This window comes from Xyrauchen texanus, chromosome 21 (genome assembly GCF_025860055.1).
Source record: "Xyrauchen texanus isolate HMW12.3.18 chromosome 21, RBS_HiC_50CHRs, whole genome shotgun sequence".
NCBI classification, from domain to species: Eukaryota; Metazoa; Chordata; class Actinopteri; order Cypriniformes; family Catostomidae; genus Xyrauchen; species Xyrauchen texanus.
In genome coordinates this window covers 13301472-13322794 of record NC_068296.1, presented here as the reverse complement: position 1 = coordinate 13322794, position 21323 = coordinate 13301472, and the positions used below count along the sequence as shown (strand labels likewise).

General features: G+C 37.6%; 1 protein-coding gene across 3 annotated transcripts in view; it reads left to right on the top strand.

Annotated features, from left to right (window-relative positions):
* The window catches only part of LOC127661669 (SH2 domain-containing adapter protein F-like), a 193981-nt gene that overhangs the window by 59035 nt on the left and 113623 nt on the right, over window positions 1-21323 (top strand). The gene's annotated exons all lie outside the window — the stretch shown is intronic.

Here is a 21323-nt window from a genome sequence, read left to right as displayed (position 1 = left end):
TGATATTCCTTAATGCTACTAAAATTCTGTAATTACTGCTTCATTTAGTGTTGAGGTTTAAGGTAATAGACACAGCGTAAAGACAATATTTCCAATGTAATACAGTTATGTGGTGATAAAATTCAAGTAATTTATATTTCATAAGTCACACTTAAAAATGCTTGAATGTCAATGCATTAGATAAACTAAGTCAAACTAGTGGCTTCTAAAAACAGATGATGCTAATGCTTTTCACTTTGACAACCAGAAACTGTCCAAATATGGTTCATATTAATTTTGAGCATTATATCTATTGTTTCATAATTTAAAAGTTTTTTTTTTTGTTTTGGTGAAATGCATTTTTTTTTTTCTTGTGCTAACTGTATTTAAAACAAATGCCTATTGGTTTGGTGTTTTGTTATATAATGTAAGGACATTTATCAAAAAATAGCTACCAGATGAGTCAGAAACCGTTGCAATCAGAAATAGTGCAGGCATTGTATTACATCATTATTTAATATTTATCACATATACATACAAATGCAGTCAGCTCGAGAATCTGTTGGAATGCTCAATGAACCTATTCGTGTTTAGCTGCGTGAAATAATTATTTGAAGATAACATTGCTTGATTTCAAGGCCTCGTCAAGAACAATGATAGCTACATTGCAAATTTAATTTCTGATGTAAATTTAAGCTTGACAATCATCTTGTGCTTACTTGCTCTGGAGATTAATCTTAGACTGAACTGTCTTGAAATAAGTTCAGCTTGAATTTCCCCTCTTGCAGGCTATCATTTCATCAGACGTTAATTTATTGGCAGGTAAAGGAACTCCAAAACTTCCCTGGAGGCTTTGGCAGTAGCCCATGGGTCACCACGATGGAGTCACTACAGGATTGCACTTTCCTGCCATGTTGCATTGTGGGGGCTTAGGTCTGTGAGGTCTCAGGGTGACTGTATGCAAGGCACCAGCATATGGTCACCAAGGCATTCCCTTATATATTTTCAATGGAGCTACAGGAGAGAGGCTGTTTTGGCCCACGTACAAGATTCTGGCGTTCCTCTCAATGGCTGTTGAGCAAAGGGAAATATTTCATGTTGTGGCCTACAGTGGGCCCTTTTTGGCAGATTGAGTCGCAACCTGGGCTTGTGGAGTAGAGCTGTGTCACAGGCTGTTCCGAAAACAGCTGGTCCACACTGAACAGGTTGGGGCGTTGCGTGAGCACCCTTCTCTGATCGGCCACCTCCGCCCCCACTTTTGGCCCAGTGTCTGCACAAAAATCTTCACAATGTGAAACTGATATGAAAATGGACACCAACTGAAAGACTCTATCTCTACAAAGTTGGAAACTAGAAAGGAAATTGTTCCACAAGAATGTTTTAATGTGATTCTGAAGTGAGAAGCTTCTCAATGATGGCACTCGCGAATAATACAGACTACTTTTGCCTGTGTGCAGGATTTAACCTGCTGTAGTCACGGATTTGGACTCCGGAAGCTTCGGGATTTTTAAACCTTTGTGGCTATGAAGCGCTGTCATCATTGGCATGCCGTCACACTGTACACATGTGGCATCAACTAAAGGGAATGTTGACACATAGTGTTAATATTTTCACCAGACACTGTGTCTGACCATGTTTGAATCTGTCAGACATTAGGACATTTTAACTATCAATTTACCAGCTAACGGAAACCTTGAGTACTAGAGAATGATTCACATGTCTCTGTTTTCAGTGGAGGAAAATGCTGTTCCATTTTGGATGACCGGCATGAACGTAGCAAAATCAATGCATTTTAAACTGAAATTGTATTAGTGTGGATGTGGCCTAAAAGAAGAATGACTTCTATCTTAAATTGCGCATTCACTGCTTTGTAGCCGAGCAAACTGATGCTGTAAACTAAAGCTCTCTTCTAAAACATTGGGAAGTCCAAATCATTGAAGCGAAGCATTACATTTGGATATTTCATACTAATAGAAATGAACCAGTTTAAAAAGTAGTCCTTTTGCAACATTCTGTTAAATATCGCTGATGTTTTCAATTCAGTTCTGTAAATTAGGGTGTTAACATACTGACTGACCCCCCCCCCAATGTGGTAGCAATGTGGATTGATATAAACAGATACTTAAGAGCCTAAGATTGGATCAGTATTGCAGTAATTAATATGTTTCAGCTGGCAGCAATTATTTTATTATTATTTGGATGCAGTGTGTAGCTTCTCATTTCTTAAACAACCACGTTGGAAGACGTATCCCATGGTCTTGGAAAAGATGTTGCTGTGATTTAGAAGAGGCAAATTATTGGCCAGCATCAAGAAAAGAAAACAACTAAGGAGATTGCTGAAATCACTGAAATTGGGTTAAGAACTGTCCAATGCATTATTAAAACCTGGAAGGATAGTGGTGAACCATCAGCTTTGTGGAAGAAATGTGTTAAAAAAAAAAAAATCTTGAATGATCGTGATCAGAGATCAATAAAACAGTTTAAGTCACATCGTAATAATCGACAGTAGAACTCATGCCTATGTTTTAAAGTGAAAGTATGAGCATTTCCACACGCACAAGGAGACGAGAACTTACAGGATTGGGACTAAACAGCTGACTGGCCACAAGAATTAATTTGTTAGTGAGGCTAATCGGAAAGCAAAACTACTTCAATTTGCTAGGGAGTATAAAGATTGGAATGTAGAGCAATGAAAAAAGGTCATGTGGTCTGATGAGTCCAGATTTACCCTATTCCAAAGCAATGGGTGTCAGGGTAAAAGGGAAGCGCATGAAGTGATGCACCCGGCATGCACAGTGCACACTGTACAAGCCTCTGGAGTCAGTGATATGATCTGCGGTTGCTTCAATTGGTCAGGTCTAGGCTCAGCAACGTTATGCTGCAGTAAAATAAAGTCAACTGACTACCTGAATGTACTGAATGACCAGGCTATCACATCAATGGATTTTTTCTTCCCTGACAGCATGGGCATATTTCAGAAAAACAATGCCAAGATTCATCAGGATCAAATTGTGAAAGAGTGGGTCAGGGAGCATGATGAATCATTTTCACACATGAATTGGCCACCACAGCGTCCTGACCTTACCCCATTGAAAGTATTTGGGATGTACTGGAGAAGACTTTATGGAGTTATTCGACTCTCCTCTCATCAATACAAGATTTCAGCCAAAGATTCATGCAAATCTGTATGGAAATAAGTTGTGACATTGCATAAGGTTGTCAAAATATTGCCATTGAGAATGCATGTTGTAATCAAAGCTAAAGGTGCTCCAATTAAATATTAGAGTATTAAACTTTTTTTGGGGCAGGCAGTGTATTATTTATTAGGGGATTAACAAATATTTGATTACATAACAAATAATACCAGTGTTACCTGTGTTAAATATATTGAAAACCATAGTTAACAAATATGGGTCATATACTGTAGGACCCACATATGCATTCTAGGGTAAGTGATTCAAAATCTCTTCTAATAAAAAATAAATGTTTGTTAAAAATTCAGTTAAAATGGTCAAACACACTTTAATTGAGGAACACCTGAAGTGGCAGATCAAAAGACCACTTCATGTAAATGCAATTTTTGACCAACATGTGTGTGTAAGGGAGTCAATGAAAAGGAGGCGAGAACCTGCTTTTCAATATAAATAATATTTTAATGAATAACTTAAACCACACACATGACAGACATGAACGTAAACTATCTCTCTCTCATCGCACCACCGTCTGCCATCGGCCTTTATCCCTCTCGGAGGCTTAATTAGCCAGATAAGGGACCGGGTGTGTATAATCACAACCTGGCCCCACCCTCCGCCCTGCCACATTCCTCCCTTGTTCTCAAAGGCTGGGGAGCCCCCGGCCTGACGTACACCCCCCTCTTTCCCTGGGGGAGGGCGTGCTTTAAGCCTGGTCTGCCGGCAGGTCATCCCCATCTACTTGGACGAGGGAGGGGACAAGGGGAGGGAAACGGAAATAATTAAAATGGGGGGTACTTCCTGTAACAGTGTAGTACCCCCCCAAAAAACACTGTAAAATTTAACGAAAGGGAAAAGGCCAACGCAGAGCGGCAGTGAGAGAGAGAGAGAGAAGGGAGGGATGGACTGCGGTCTTCCTCCGACCCCTCTACGTTTCTGGGGGATGGCAGGGCTCTCTTCCGCCCCTGGCAGCGGCACCATCGCTCCAGGTGGTCGGGGAGTCCAGTCCCCACTCGCCTCGTGGACTGCGGCCGTTCACCACGTCCGGGCAGTTGGTCTACTCCCTCCCCCGGTGGATGGCAGCGGCGCTCCCCTGGGTGGATGGCAGTGTCGAGCAAATTTTTTATGTTAATGCTGTCACCCTAATTTAGATATTCATTGTTTTTGTGCAAGATAATAGATACTGCTCTAATTGCTGAAATAAATAGTATCATCTGACTGTTAGGCCTACACTGACATAAACATATATTGTCCCTTTAAAAAACCTCAATGTAGTTACCTACTTTTTGTTAATAGCTTGTGGTGCAGCTAACTACTGTTTTAAAAGGGTAGATTGACTGTGTTCAACTACATTAAAATAGATTTTAGCTTGGGAAGCTCAAGCTACCATTTCAAATGAGCTTCCCCAACACTGTATTGGAGTTAGTTGTAGTCTAATACTGATATTGTGTAAGTGTGTGTGAGATAGAAAAAGTATGAGTAGTGTGTGTGTGTGTGTGTGTGTGTGTTATGCCTGTTCAAAGTGAACTTGAGCAGAGTGACTAAAAGGGAGACGGAGTGCAGAGAGCATTGACGTCTGCTTTATTGCATTGTGCAGGTGGTGGTAAAAGCCTCTCGTCTAATGCGATTACGAGAGCGAGAGAGAGAAGAGAGAGAGAGAGAGGAGAGAGAGAGAGAGAGAGAGAAAATAGTGGAGAGGGAATGGATAGATGGATGTGGCTTCTCTTTTATTCTCTTTTTGAAATGCTATTACTGCATCCGTCCTGGAAGACCCTGATTCTGAGCCAGGTTTGCCTCATAAAGGCAAGGAAGCAGCAGAATGAAGTAATTGCCCCTCCTCTCGGTAGCTGGCCTCTTAATCTTTGTCATGGTCTCAAATTAATCTGTACTCACTCAATGACAAAACAAAGACAATTTAATAAAGTGCAACGCACTAAATCTAATTCTTTTTAGCGTGTTTGTGTTTTGCCAAACCCTCTTTGGTCTATGTTATGTTCATTTGTTATTTCCTCTGATACCTTGATATGTCTAAGTTTTATTATGATACTGTCAAGTGTTTACCATAGGCATGTAGCATTATTAAAGCATAAGCCACACAAGTCCGTACATTACTATGATTTTACCATGCATAAGGGGTGTTCTTAGGCACATTGTAAAGCAGTGGTAATTCACGTCCTCATGTGGCTTATTACTTTTATCAAACTCTGGCAAGGGCTATATTGAATACATTTTTAAATTTTATTTTTAATAACATTTAGTGGTCAGTGCCAGTGACAAATACATGATCTGCACTAATAATCTAAATTACAATTCCTTTGCCAAGAATCAAAGTTCATAAGCTTAACAGTAGGTTGTTTTCAGTTGCCAAGCAATGCAGCAACTTGGTGAATTAATACAGATTTCAACTGATGTGTGCATATATTAGCTACAGTGTCAAGAAAAATTATGTAAACCCTTTAGAATTACATGCATTTATGTATAAATTTGTCTTAAAATCAAGTTTTATCTTCATCTAAATTACAATAATGAACACCACAATCTGTTTTAACTAATAACACACTTCCCATGGGGATCGGGGTAGAATAGGTCCCTAGCACCACTTTGCTGTTCGAAAAAGGCGAAGAAAGGGGCGACTTGTTGGCCGGAAGTTGCGACCCATGTCTGTGGAAGAACAGATCCTGGCATTTGAGGAATGTGGGCAGTTGCGACTCCCCCAGATCCAACATAATGCTTTAGCTCTAATTTCATATAGACTTTGTGGTTGGAGAGGCCCGATCCAATCAAGTGGCTAGTCATGACGTGCCCTGAGCAATTACTGGCATTTAAATCAGCCACAATTACATTTTTCCCTGAAGGCCGTGGCATAGGGGCATTCAAACTATTTGAGCTTTTAGCTCTTATTGCAAGAGTATATCTTTCTAGTATCCTAGGTGCATATCTGCTGGAGTTCCACGGCTCTGTGCATCCCCTTGTTGGGCACAGAGTTGGGTGGGGAGCAAGAATGATTAAACAAAACATAATAAATATGGCAAACAAACAAACTCCCAAAAGACTGATTCTAGAACAGAATTCGGATCATGACTTGGATGCTAGATGTGTACTTTTTCCAAAAAGAGAGATTTATTTTTTAGAATCACAATCACCTGACATGGCACTTACAAAATTCTCCCCTTTTGCAATTCAAAAAGGAATTGCAGGGATTGCAGGAACTGTCAAAGACACGAAAAAGTTTAGGTCAGCCAGATTCTGGTCAGATGTTCAAAGAAAGTTCATGTAGATAATCTAATGCATGCAAATACTTTGGCTGGTGTTCCTATGAAGGCATTTTTACACACATACCTAAACTATAGCAAAGGCCTAATAAAACTAGAGAACTACAAGTCAAGGATGAGCCTGAAATAGCCTCCGAAATATCACAACACAGTGTTTAAAGTGTAAAGAGGATAACAATAAAAAAAGGTGACCAAATGATAAAGACTGGAATGTATATTATGACATTCAACAAACCCTCAATTACCTGAATGTATCTGTTTAGGGTACTTGGGAGTCACTGTTGACATCTAAATCCCTAACCCCTAAGATGCTTCAATTGTCTGGTTTGGTCATCCTCCGCTGGATGCAAGAACAATCCTATCTGTTACAATTGCCGAGAGGACAGGCATGAAGAAACTTGTTTAATACCATCAAAATGCTGAAATTGCTCAGGGAACCACCCGGCCTCATCAAAACACTGTCCTATATGGATTAAAGAAAAAGTTATTCAAAGAGTAAAATGTAAAAAAAAAAGTTAACTGTGCAGAAGCACGCAATGAGGTGGAAAAGATCCCAAATTTTAAGTTTGAGAAATTCTTCTGTAACATTACCAACCAAACACACAGTTGAGTGCCAGACAGATGTGACCTGGCTAACAAAAGACATGCCACAGTTAATCAGTAACAAAAACCCCACCTTCGTCAAAATATTTTTCACAAAGCACTTAAACCTCTACTAGTCAAACACAAACCGTAGCTAGTGAAGAACCAAATATGACAATGGAACATTCCCTAATTTCAAATGGAAAGAAGCCACAACAAAGCACAAAAGCACAGCAACAAAAGGCTAGTCAGGAGAACAGGCCATGGAAAGGTGACCATATAAAAGATATAGATATGGCGGAGACCTTAGAACCCCGCAGTCGGAGTCCCTCTCCTAAGACTAGGAGTAGAGTCCAAGTACCGGTGCTACCAACTTAACAAGTAACAGAATTATTCAATGGAATTGTTGAGGTGTCAAAGTAGACTTTGCAGAACTTCAATGACTAGCCATGTTATTTAACCCTCTGGCATTTTGTCTCCAAGAAACACGCTTATCACCAAATAGTCAAATGTGCCTAAAAAGGTTTGTAAGTTTTAATGCAAATGGACCAATCATACAACGTCCTTCAGGAGTAAGCATCTTAGTTCATCACAATGTAATTCACGGTCAAGTCACAATAGATACTAATCTACAAGCAATAGCTGTACATTTAAGCCTCCATTGGGCCATCACATTGTGTTCCATTTTCTTGCCTCCAGATACACCTGTTACAGTTCAAGATCTAAACAATCTTGCTGATCAACTCCCAACCCCCTGCATACTTGCAGGTGACTTTAATGGTCACAGCCCATTATGGGGAGGAACTCCCACAAATAGGAAGGGAAAAATACTTGAAGACTTCATCAGTAACAATTAACTGTGTATCCTCAATGACGGTTCAGACACTTACCTGCACCCAGGACATGGAACATGTTCAAAAATGTATTTCTTGCTATGTGCATTTTCCCTGAATCGTTACATCTACAAGATCAAATATCCAACATAATATTCCATCTCAAAAATGCCAACTGGTACCTGTTCCAGACAGAATGTTACGATAAATTTAATTCAGCAACCCAAGACAGCCAAGAACCAGTTACAAGTTCCACAGACAAGCTGATCGAAATACCAAATGATACTAAACCTAAGACATCACCAAAACCAAGTCGCAGGCATAACCCATAGTTTGATGACAACTGCAAAAATGCTATAAAAGCTCAGAAAAAAGCAGAGAGAATCTTCTACAGACACACAACAGAAGAAAATCTAGTAAGATTTAAGTATGCCGAACACAAGCATGAAGAATTATTAATGATGCAAAAAAACAGAGTTAGAGAAAATATGTATCTAACATCACAGCAAATACACTATCACAAAAAATCTGGAACCTGATTCGAAAGATGAAAAACAAAGATGAAGAATCTCAAATTCGACACATCAAGCATCAAGCATCAAGGCACCAATATAACCAATATACTATCAACATTTTTGAAAATAACTATTCATTGGACAAATAAGATACGTATACAACATTAACAGAAATTTAAACTGAATTTCCACTCAAATAACTCCGAGCCATATAATCAACCCTTCACTATAGTGGAACATACAAGGGCTATCAAACATTTCCATAATACTGCACTTGGACCAGACAGAATCCATTAGGAATTTCTTAAGCACTTACCACATACAACACTACTACTCCTCCTGGAGATTTTTAATAATGTTTGGAAAACAGGAATATACCACCTTTGTGGCAAGAAGCAATAATTATTCCCATCCCCAAACAGGTAAGGATCATATTGACGTAAATAACTACCGTCCAATAGCTCTGACTAGCTGCCTCTGCAAAACCATAGAGAGAATGATCAACGACCCTCTGATATGGATTCTGGAATCAGAGCACAAGATTAGCCATTACCAGTTCGGTTTAGAAGAGGCAAAAGCACCTTTGACCACCTTATCAGACTTAAATCGTTTGTCTGGAACAGCTTCATTAAAAAAAGAACATGCTGTAGCTGTCTTCTTTGACCTTGAGAAGACCTATGATACCACCTGGAGATTTGGAATACTCAAAGATCTGTATGAATTTGGGGTCAGAGGCAACCTAACCATCTTTTTCTCTAACTTCTTGACAAACAGATGTTTTCATGTTCAAGTAGGAACTACACTATCAGACCTATATGAACAAAAGCTAGGAGTTCCACAGGGAGCATTCTTTCAGTGACTTTATTCAGCATCAAAATCAATAGTATAATCAAAGTTATTGACCCCCACATATTTCGAAGTTTATATGTTGATGACCTATGCATATGCTATAGAGGGGAAAAACATGAATATAATTGTATGACAGCTTCAACTATGCATAAATAAAATAAACAATTGGCCTTCACCGATCCTTACACCCTGACCCAGATTTGAGTATGGAGGGAGAACCCATTAAAGTAGTGAATGATTTCAAATTCTTAGGGCTTGTCTGTGATAATAAATTCAATTTTATCCCACATATGAAGATGTTGAGGAAAACATTTTTTAAAACAATTAATATTTTAAAAGTCCTGGCCAATACAAAATGGGAGTGCGGACACTACCGTTCTTATACGTCTCTACAGAACATTAATTGTATCCCGACTGGATTACGGGAGTATTGTGTAGGCAAGGAAGACATACATTCGAACATTTGACACAATACACCATCAGGGAATATGTCTAGCTCTTGGAGCCTTAAGAACAAGTCCCATTCAAAGTTTTTATACAGAAGCCGGTAAACCTTCCCTCCAGAATAGGCATCTGAAACTGGCCTTACAATATGCAGTCAAACTCAAAGAAAATCTTTACACCAGTATTCCAACCAGAATGTTCTTATCTGTATGAAGCTAGACCTAAAGCAATCAAACCTTTTGGAATATGGATTAATTCATATTTGGAAAATTTGAACATCGAACTGGACCACACAAGACAGTATCATTTGTGGCCTGTTCACTTTGAAAAGAACAACTATTATTGTGGCATTGGCACAACTAAAAAAGGCAGAAACACTTCCCAACAAGAATCAACAGGAATTCTTGGAACTTAAATGTAGTTTCCCACTCCATAGTACAGTATTCACGGATGGATCCAAAACGTATAACAGTGTACCGGCAGCAGTAGCTGAGGCCCGAGCACTGCTACTGGCACTTAAAAACATTGAGCAGGGTCGAGGACAAAACGTTTTAATCGCTTCAGACTCAAAATCTTGCCTTCAAGCACTTGAACCTAGGGAGACCGATCATCCCATAATCATAAACATTTTGACAAATACATTGATTACAGAAGAAGGATTTCAACATTATCCTCTATTGGGTGCCATTACACATTGGTCTGGCAGAAAATGGAAAAGCAGATATGGCTGCAAAAGAGGCATTAAACTTGGAGATCTCGGAATGTCTGATACCACCCTCTGATCTCAGGCCATTAATAAACTCATATATCACCAATAAGTGGCAATCAGAATGGAATGAGTGCAATAGCAATACATTATACAAAATAAACCCCAGGGTCCAAATAAATTACTCTCAAAATTTTAAATCTAGGCATGTCCAAATAGTGTTTACCAGATGACGACTGGGCCATTCAAGACTAACACATGCGTTTTTACTGACTGGTGAAGATCCTCCCACATGTATACCTTGCCAAACCACTACTGTTTTCTAAATGTGAAATTGTCTATTGTAGTTTTATACTAGTTACCAAATTATTCTCCACACAGTTGCTACCATATAGTGCTGGTGTCTATACAGGGGCATTACTAGAATAGTCTAGCTACTCAGCAGTGGAGCTCTATCCACCCAATGGCTGCATATAAGCACTAAAGGCTTGGCTTGAACTGTCCCTGGTGGGCTGTTCCCCTGCATTGGCATTTTGCTTAAGAAAGAGCCATTAGAATTACAATGATACCTCATCCTGAGTCAGCACTCCCAAGAGATGTTGTAAATAATTAAAATAACAAAGCCACCCTGAAGAGAAGGACATAATGGCTTGATGATTTTTGATTTTGTCGATAATGGACTCACGTGGCACAATTTTTTATGAGTACATTTATTTATATATTTACTGAAGCAGAGATGATTTAGGTTGGTTGCTCTAATGGGTTGAAGCTACTACAGTAAGAGACTGGTCTATTTACCTGATAGTTTCCCTGTGATATATTTACTTTAATGCAGTTTTTTGTGCTTACATTGAATTTGACATTTGTATTAAAGTAAATATAAAACTGTTTACAACCCATCTTCTGTAATGTTACACCTCATCCTAACCAGACGCTACGCGTTAAGATTCCAGCGTTACTCTATCTGTCTGTCCACACAAGATTTGAATCGACACCGCGATATCCATACACTTAAAAACAACAATAACTGCCAAAAAAAGAAAATAAGTAAAATGTAGAAATCAGAGTAATCACAAATGGAACAGTGTGTTTATTGAACGCAACTCATGTTCTCACTGAAGCTGCGTATGGTGATATACTTTTCGAAAGGCGATAAATACACAACCATACACAGAGCAAAGTTACGTCATAAATAGTTTCCAAATTCAGTATGTTACCATGGTTTATGTTCATGCATTACTCTTGTTGTTATTTTGCTGATTTCCATGTGACAGGGAAGCGGAGAGAAAGTAAGAATAAGGTGTGTGACAGAGCTCTCACTGAAGAGAACGAGACCTCGGTAGCACAACATTCGGTAGGTGTGTGTGACACCGTCAGCCAAAATCAAGTTGCTCTGAACTGGCTAGTGAGATTCTGGCTGTAAATATACCATTAAAAGACTAATTTTAAACACGTGTTGACTGTCCTGTGCCACGTCACAGAAATATAAACCATTGCAAAAATAGAAAGCCCTGTTGCTCGTCGTGTGTCATGGCTGGTTAGGACAAATATTCGGATTAACATGGAAAAGCTACCTTTTATTGCGTGTTGCTGCATCGCATCTGGTTAGGACATGGTGTAGTATGTTTCTGAGCGAAACAGGATATTCATCTAGAGAAAATGTAGGTTTGGTCTTAATTATCCATTGGGAATTTATTGGATGGAATAATACAGTACCAGAAATGGCAACAGGAGTGGTTGAAAAGTAAGAGGGATTTGTGATGTCAGCTGAGAAGAAAAGTTATTGTTTTTTATTTAGTATCACATGCACAGATGAATTGTGAACAATAAGACCAAAAACAAGCATCAATACAGTAAAAGGTTCAATTTTGTTTTCTTGTTAACTGTAATAATTATTTAGTCAAACTATTGAGTTTGCAGAAAGCCATCTTTTGGAACAAAATATGTTATAATGTTGGCAACTTTTGCGATCTGCTCTGATCATTTGGCCACTGCTTACAAACTCTATGAAACTGTTCTTTGCATAGTATCACAATTATTTATAAAAATCTGACTTTTAAGAGTTAGAAATTAATCTATTCAAAATTGTATTCATAAATTGCAATTGCATAAATTGTGGTGCTCCGATAGCACTGCTATCAGAGCACCACAACAGTAAATTAAACCTTAGAGAGTGTACTGATATTTAAGCATCCATAGAGCGGGCCCCATCACTCTCTTCCCAGGCCACAATCTTGGTTTGCATATTCAGAAACCATAGATCTGCGGAGAGATTGTGCAAGGAACATTTAATTTATTAGAAAGGGAGTAATTATGCAGGTTGCTGCTGGCAATCAACACAGATGTGTTTAGAGGCAGAAGACATTTCCCTCTGGCATTGTAATGGCCTCTTGTTTTCATCTCATTGGATGTATTATGTACAAAAATCATGCTCTTGTCATTTTGTCTCGGTTACTTGTGTTTCTGTTCATTAACTTGTCAAGGTTTGCCAATATATCTCCAGCAGGAACCCTATGATATTTTAATGATACCACAATACAATAATATTACTATTGTTTACCTTTAGTCTATTGTGGTTTAAAAATGTGAACTAGAAAAAGTTGGTTATACACTCACTGAGCACTTTATTTGGAACACTGTGGTCTTTATAAAGTGTGCGACATGATCTTCGGCTGTTGTAGCCCATCTACCTCAAGGCTTGACATGTTGTGCATTCTGAGATGCTATTCTGCTCAATACAATTGTACAGAGTGGTTATCTGAGTTACCGTAGCCTTTCTGTCAGCTCGAACCAGTCTGGCCATTCTCTGTTGACCTTTATCATCATCAAGGCATTACCGCCCGTAAAACTGCCACTCACTGGATGTTTTTTTTTTTTGGCACCATTCTGAGTGAACACTATAGGCTGTTGTACGTTAAAATCCCAGAAAATCAGCAATTACAGAAATACTCAAACCAGTCCATCTAGCACCAACAATCATGCCACGGTCATATCACTGAGATCAGATTTTTTTTCTCCATTCTGATGGTTGATGTGAACATAAACTGAAGCTCCTGACCCATATATGCATGATTGTATGCATTGCCCTGCTGCCACACAATTGGCTGATTAGACAATCGCATGAATAAGTAGGTGTACAGGTGTTCCTAATAAAGTGCTTACTGAGTGTGTGTGTATGTACACTGGCAGCCAAATGTTTGGAATAATATAAGACAAAATAATAAGATTTTGCTGCTTCGGAAGGAAATTGGTACTTTAATTCACAAAAGTGGCATTCAACTGATCACAAAGTATAGTCAGGACATTATTGATATACAAAAATCACCATCACCATTTCTATTATCAAAACATAATTTTCTTATCAAATCTAGACAGGCTCCATTTCCAGCAGCCATCTCTCCAACACGTAATCATGCTAAATTGCTCATTTGGTTCTACAAAATCACTTGCCATTAAATCAAACACAGCTGAAAGCTATTTGGTTAGTGCAATGACTTAACATTGTCTATGTGTTTGTTTTTGAGTTGCCACAGTATGCAATAGACTGGCAAGTCTTAAGGTCAATATTAGGTAAAAAAAAGACCTGGCTGGAGTCACACAGCATGCCCTGGATTCGAACTCGTGACTCCAGGTGTCTTTGCTCACTTAGCTACCCAGGCCCCAGCAAAATCTTTACATGATTTCCAGTGTGTTTGTGTGTATGTATGTATATGTACATTTTCCTTGTTCAGTGTTAATCTCGTCAACAAATATTCTGGTGAAAAGCTTCACTGAAGAAGAGGATTATGAATTTGTCAATGATAATAAAATGGCACAAAGTCGGAAATAAAATGATTTTTATGAAAACATACTGTTGACGAAGAATTTGACAATTTTATTACTATTATAATAATAATACACAGTATCTTATGTTATAATAACGATGCAAGTCATTATTTTATTGTTATTTTCATTGACTAAAATGATGGGCCCTATGCCATTTATTGCACTTAAAATCTGTTAACTACTACTACAAAAAAAGTAAAAACCAAAAGCTGACACAAAGTTCTGTTTAGTTCATTTAGGGGTGTAAATTGTAAATTTTTCACACACTAAAGTCGAGGGTCCCTTGTCAATGTCCTGGATTAGTATTGTATTATTTAAAATAATACTATTTTTTATATATATATATATATATATATATATATATATATATATATATATATATATATATATATATATATATATTAGCTTAAAAGCTTGATCTCATGAACATTATATGACCCTGGCTGCATTTTTGCAAAATTAACTTACATGCTTCATTATGCATTTTGCTCAGTTTCCCAGTGAAATGTTCAGAAGGGGGCACCAAATGCGAGTGAAATTGTATCATAATCAGACAAAGTTTTACGTTTTGATGAGTAAAATGTATCTCTCTAACCTAACATGTTTACCTACACCTAATCAATAATACAAAAAGCAAACGAGAGGTAAACAAAACAGACATCCTTAACCTAACCAAGATGTCCAAAAAAGAAAAAGTAAATGCGACATGAAAAGCAAATTTTCTGAAGCAACCATGCCATTTCGTGTTACTTCTATAACACTTTCGTTGACACTTTTGTCATGGCTCGGCTTGATCCACGGTCTTCCGAGTCCAAAGTCCAACAATCTATCAGGTGAGCTTCCGCACATGTTAATCACATTGGAATAAATGTGTAAATGTGGGTCTGGAATTCAAGCATATTTACTCATTGTTTTTCAAATCATGCATTATAAACAAAGTGTTTTGATTTCAGAACATAGCAGTGTGTGAGTAATCGAGCAACAACAATCGTTTTTAAAATCATAATCGGCCATTTTAATCCTGATTTGTGTGAAAGTATATAAAACACAAAATTGTTTTAGTGCCTCTAGTGTTTATTTCTTCAGAAAAGTAGAAGGTGGCACGTAAAGGCTTCACAAATCAATGTCCCTTAGGAGGCTGATGTGTGGAGGCCCACAATCCATTTTTGAAGCACCCAATGCATGATTGCAGTTTCTTAGTGAGTTATTGGACTCTGTGTGATGTGGGCACTGCTCTGTGACTATACTGAAGTCATGTCTGATTTGTCCTAGGACTACTGCTCGCTGACCAGCCTGTCTGATCCTCTATTTCAGTCCATTTTGTTGTCATTTATTTGTAACCAAACTCATACCCTGTATGCCCACTGGAGATTTCTTCTTTGTTTTGTTCTGTGTCTCAGCCCAACTCCTCCCTGTCCCCAGAGCCAGCTTTGTCCTATATTTGTATCATCAGCCGCCTTTTCATCCAGGTCCAGTTTGAAATCGCACTTAAAAGACCTCAGATGCAGTTGAAGCTGATCATTTTGTCATATTTCTGACATATTTCTTTCTTCAACAACTGAACTCAGTACAATTCTGCAGTTCAGACAATGTGATGTGTATGTGAAGCATACAAGCAAAGTTAATGTTTAGTGGTAAAATAATCTATCAGTGCCTAACTTAAGAATAGAAATCCATTCGATCATGGTATTTAATAATAAATTATCATTACTAGTACACCACAATAATAAACAGAATAGAAAGTCAATCAATCATGGTATTTAATAATAAATGATTGTTAATAGTACATCACAATAATAGACAGGTGTGCAACAAATGAATATTTCATGTATTCATGTATATTTAAAAAATTGGTTTTCTGTCACATCATACTCAAGCCAAAATGTTGGTATCGAGCCAACCCTAATTCTGAGCTTTTCAGATCTTTTTTTTTTTCACATCAGGAACAGTGATAATACATACAACAAACTGAATGACCTGTTCCAGTGAAAGGCCCATTTTTCTGCTTTAGAGTTGTTCACATGTGTAAGGGGAAATGTCTTTTCACCACCCTGACCTGTTAGATGTATGAGGGGCTTCATGTCAACAGCCACTGGATGACTGTGACTGGGACTGCCAGGTTGCACTCACACAAGCTCAATTACACTGATGCTGAATACCCTGGACAGCATCACATCTCAGCTGTGGCGTCAAGTCTGGAGTGTGTTAAAGATAGAGCGGCCACTCGTGTACAATATCTTGCTAAGGATGCCCACATTGATGGGCATGCTCAATATTATTTTGTCTATTGTTCTTTCCCCGTTTGCCTTTGTATTACTATTCCCCTCCTCTCTTTCTCTGCCTTTACCTTCCTCAGTCTGGTTATTACATACGCTCTGGAGCTCTTTCGGATGGCTCGAGGGAGGATAATTGAAAAGAGGAGCTGGGGATGAAAGCTCCCTATTCTATTTGGTTCTCTCAGTTCTGTGAAATAACGCAGTGAAAATGAAATGTACTGAGGAGCTGGAGCGGGGGAAAATAGGCCAGGCTCTTAAAACCGTGTCAGGGAGTTTGACATACCTGCCGTGACATAGGAGTATAGAGATTATTTTTTTTTTATCCTTTTACTTTAATAAAGATGCATAATGACAGTCTGCAATAAATGACTCCCCAGTGCAAGCAAAGGCAGTAGGAGCCGATTTACCCTTCCATGACTTTTAGAGAAGCAAGTGTTCGTGTTAATAAAGGCTTATGTGTCACTTTATAAATCTTTGCACAAATGTTGCAAGTTTTGGTTATTTGAGTCCCAGTTCCATTTCAGCATGATTTGTGTATTAAATTATATAGAGAGTAACATTATTTACCTTAAGCTTGGAACTATCAATGAGTAGGGGTGGGTAAAAATATTGATTGTCTGATGCATCGAGATTTTCACAAGATCAATCAATTAATCTATGCACAACCATCTTCAATGAGAGGAAATCATGCACATTTTCAACCAAATTTCTCGTTATGTGACTGAAATGTATATATTTGGCTACTGGCTGACAAGCGTTTTCATTTCACGCACCAGAACAGTGTAGAACATTGAAGTATTCAGCAGCCAGTTCCTTTACTATGTGTTGAGAGTAAAAGTTGTTCCGTGTAATCCAAAATTCTGTGTGTCCAAAACGAGATCCACTCCTCCCATTTGCCATTGAGTTATGTCTCTTTTAATATTCTTTCTGTCCGTTACAGTCAGTTGTTGATCACAAACAAAACAATTTTTTATTCTAATCTTGCATGGCACAGATGAGAAAGTCATTTGAGCCCACTCTCATTAACATGCTCTCATTTACAGACACTGTTTACAGAAATGCAGATTTAGTTAGAGATGGTACCGATTTTAGCATGTTCAAAAACTCAATATAAATACTTGTAAATAGTGTATATATATGATGTAAATAAACAATCATGTAACAAAAAATAATATGTTAAATGTGATATCTTATTTATTGATTGAATACATAGATTTGTTAATTTTTGAAAAGCCAAAATGTGACCAAAATTTTGAAAAACGAATTAAATGTAATTGGTAAAATAAATGTTTTTAAAATGTACCTAGTTAGCAGATGCCCTGTATATTTAACAGCATTAGTTGTGAGAGAATTTATTCATATATAAGCTAAATTGACATAATAACTTGAATATACCCATCTGAATCGTCATATTGAATCAAATTGAGAGCTTGTGAATAGCAGTGGTGGACGAAGTACACATACCATGTACTTGAGTTAAAGTAAAGATACTCAAGGTAAAATATTACTCAAGGAAAAGTAGAAGTGCTGCCTTTAAACATTCACTTGAGTAAAAGTACAAAAGTATTTGCCTTCAAATGTACCAAGTACTATGATTTTTTTATGGCCATAATGTCATAATATAATTTGTCACAAGACTCTTGCTTAACTCAGTCTACATGAAGACTAATGTCACTCTTGGCACACCAATCTATTAATAAAATGATGTTAATTAGTCGATATATATATATATATATATATATATATATGTATATATAGATATAATTTTTTTTGTGTGTTTCATTTTGGAGGGAAGGGGACTGTTCCCATAAGGTATAACACATTTACAGTATTTACTGTATATATTTTTCTCAAGTGTCATAATTATTAACATCCTAATGTTATGATACATTCACATAAACCTGCACAACGCCATTAAATATATATATACATACACACACGCACACATATATATATATATATATATTCTATGTTATGGGAGCAGCCAATTTCCCTCCAAAATTAAACACAAAAACGTATTAATGCAGTGTTTCTGCTACTCCCCAGAAAAAAAATGTCATTTTATTGTCAACATAATAAGCAATGTACATTATGCGTCAATATTTACAGATAATTGCTGCAATAATAGCTGCTGCTCTCTGCCCCGCTTAAAATCATTGGCAACCCAATTTGTTTGGAACTATTGAGAGCTACACGAATCACGTGACCGCGCGGCGGCGAGATCACTGTCGCAACCGTCTATGTTCGCAACTCTCATATTTAACGGCTCTGGGGTGCGTTTCCCGTACAACGACGTAACTTGCTGCTCCACTACCGTAGTATGATGCACTGTTGAAGAAATCAACTTGCTAGTCACGACTGTTTCCGAAACCGTATTATCGCAAATCGGTTGTTCAACCACGTTGGTTAATGATGTCACACATGTGGTGGAGTAAAAACTACTTTTAATGAATCTGTTTGCGATCGAATTAATGCTAGATGTTTTGCTATAAATTACAGACATGTCATCTGAGGACTATCTCATATTTTTCTCAGTTATTTGCTTTATTTCCAGATTCAATCATAGGCTCGTTCTTACGCACTAGAGCACGTTCACACATGCGCACTCTTCAAAAACGGTGCTTTAAATCTATTGACAAACTAAAAGACATAAAGGACATTTGTATGTCTTCTAAATAAAAGATACTGATTGTACTGAATGTCACCTTGCTTATTTGGCTCAAGATAATAATTTATTAAGCCCACATGTTATAATAACAAGAAACTCTGCTTCTAACCACAGGTCGAGATCTGTCGTTCCAACCACACAACTCTGCGATGCTGTTTGCGAATGTTCATTGGAACGATGGTTTCGGGAAACACCGACTCGTTGAACTATGATGATAACGACGGAACTTGCGACCATAGTTGGCTAACGATGCTTTTGGGAAACGCACCCCTGGTTCGCGCTTAGTAGATGCCGCCAAGGCAAGTTCAAAACAAAGCGCGCACGCTGTACTGTGATTGGTGGCTCGTTTGAACAGTTACGTTTTTATCCACTCATAAATAAAAAGGAACGACTGATTTTGAAAATGTAGTAGAGTAAAAAGTAAGATATTTGACTTTGAAATGTAGTGGAGTTAAAGTCTCCCCAAATTTAAATACTTCAGTAAAGTACAGATACGCAAAAAAGCTACTTAAGTACAGTAACGAATTACATTTACTTCGTTACTGTCCACCACTGGTGAATAGTAATCAAATCAAATGAGGAAACATTTAACATTTATGCATTTGGCAGACGCTTTTATCCAAAGCGACTTACGGTGCACTTATTACAGGGACAATCCCTCCGGAGCAACTTGGAACTAACAATGAGCAATGCTTTAACAGCCTTTATTAATCTTGGTTAATGTTAATTTCAATTGTCATGATCCTGCTGTTTTGGTCTGGTTTTATTCATTGTGGCAGGAGTGTGACAGTTTCCTCCATCTCTCTCTCTCTCTCTCTCTCAATTTGTCCATGTGCTTTTTGTTTTCCTCCTTCCTTCTTGTTTCTCACAGGTGCTGCTCAGCAGTGCCATCAGTGTTGTCATGGTAGCGTTGATTCAGGCTGCTTCTGAATATTGGCAGCACCTGTGTTCAGTCTTGCTTTCCTCTTTATATTCTCTCTTTTGTCTTGTCTTCCATGTCAGATCACTGTGTTGCATTCAGTCTCCAGTTCTGGTCGTGTTTGTATTCTATTCTGTTCTGTTATACAGTCGGTTTGTTGTCAGTTCCTTTTGTCTTGTTGTTTTGTTTTTTCTCCCAATTGAGAATTATTGTTTCCTGTTTGATTTAGTTTTCCTCGTCTTTTAATTCTTTCTTGTGAGATTTGTTTGTATTATTATTATTTATTTTTTATTTCAATAAAACACCTTTCATTGCCATCCTGCACCTTGGTCCTTTCACAACTATATTGTGACATTAAAAAATTAGTTTTTAAAATCATAAGTTGCATATGTTAACATTAGTTAATGCACTGTGAACTAACATAAACTAACATTCAGAACTTGTTTTAATATTAACAAATATTAATGAATGCTGTAAAAATACATTGGTCATTGTTAATTCATGTTAAGTAATGCATTAACTTATGTTAACGTTTGGAACCTCATTGCAAAATGCTACCATAAATGCACAAGGTATCATGAACTAACAATGAACAATATATTTTTTAATATTTATCTTGGTTAATGTTAATGTATAAAAATAACATTGTTAGTTCATAATGCATTAGCTAATCTTAACATATACACCTAATTAAATCAAAATGTATTGGCATGTGTTGAAATGAACATGAACAAGATTAAGTGCTTAACGGTATTATTGTTAGTTCATGTTAACTAATGTAAATACAGTTGTTAGTAGTATTACTACTATTATTAATTGTCAACTATTTTCTGGACCATCAGATGTCACTGAAAGTGGTGATGTATCCAGTGGGGTTGCTTTTGGATAATGTTACTTTAGACAAATGAGTACCGGTACTTTTCACACTATTTGACTTAACTTTGATATATTTGTTTATTTGGATTTTGTACAGTCAAGTATATTATCCTCAAAGAAAACTGCCCTGGTAGAAATGTGTGTCTGCGTGTTTATGTTGGGCTTTGCCGCACACATGAATCCAAAGGCATGACATCGCGACATTGGGAGTATCTGAAAGCAACCTCTACTTTCATAGCCGAGATTCAGGTCAGGACAAACATAAGCACTATTTTGTAGTCTGCCACTGTTTTTTCGATAACGGAAGAAAGCTACATTGCATTATAGCGATAAGACAAAGAGATGTCTGCGTTTGTTTTATGGAGTAAACCTCTCCCGAATTGGCACT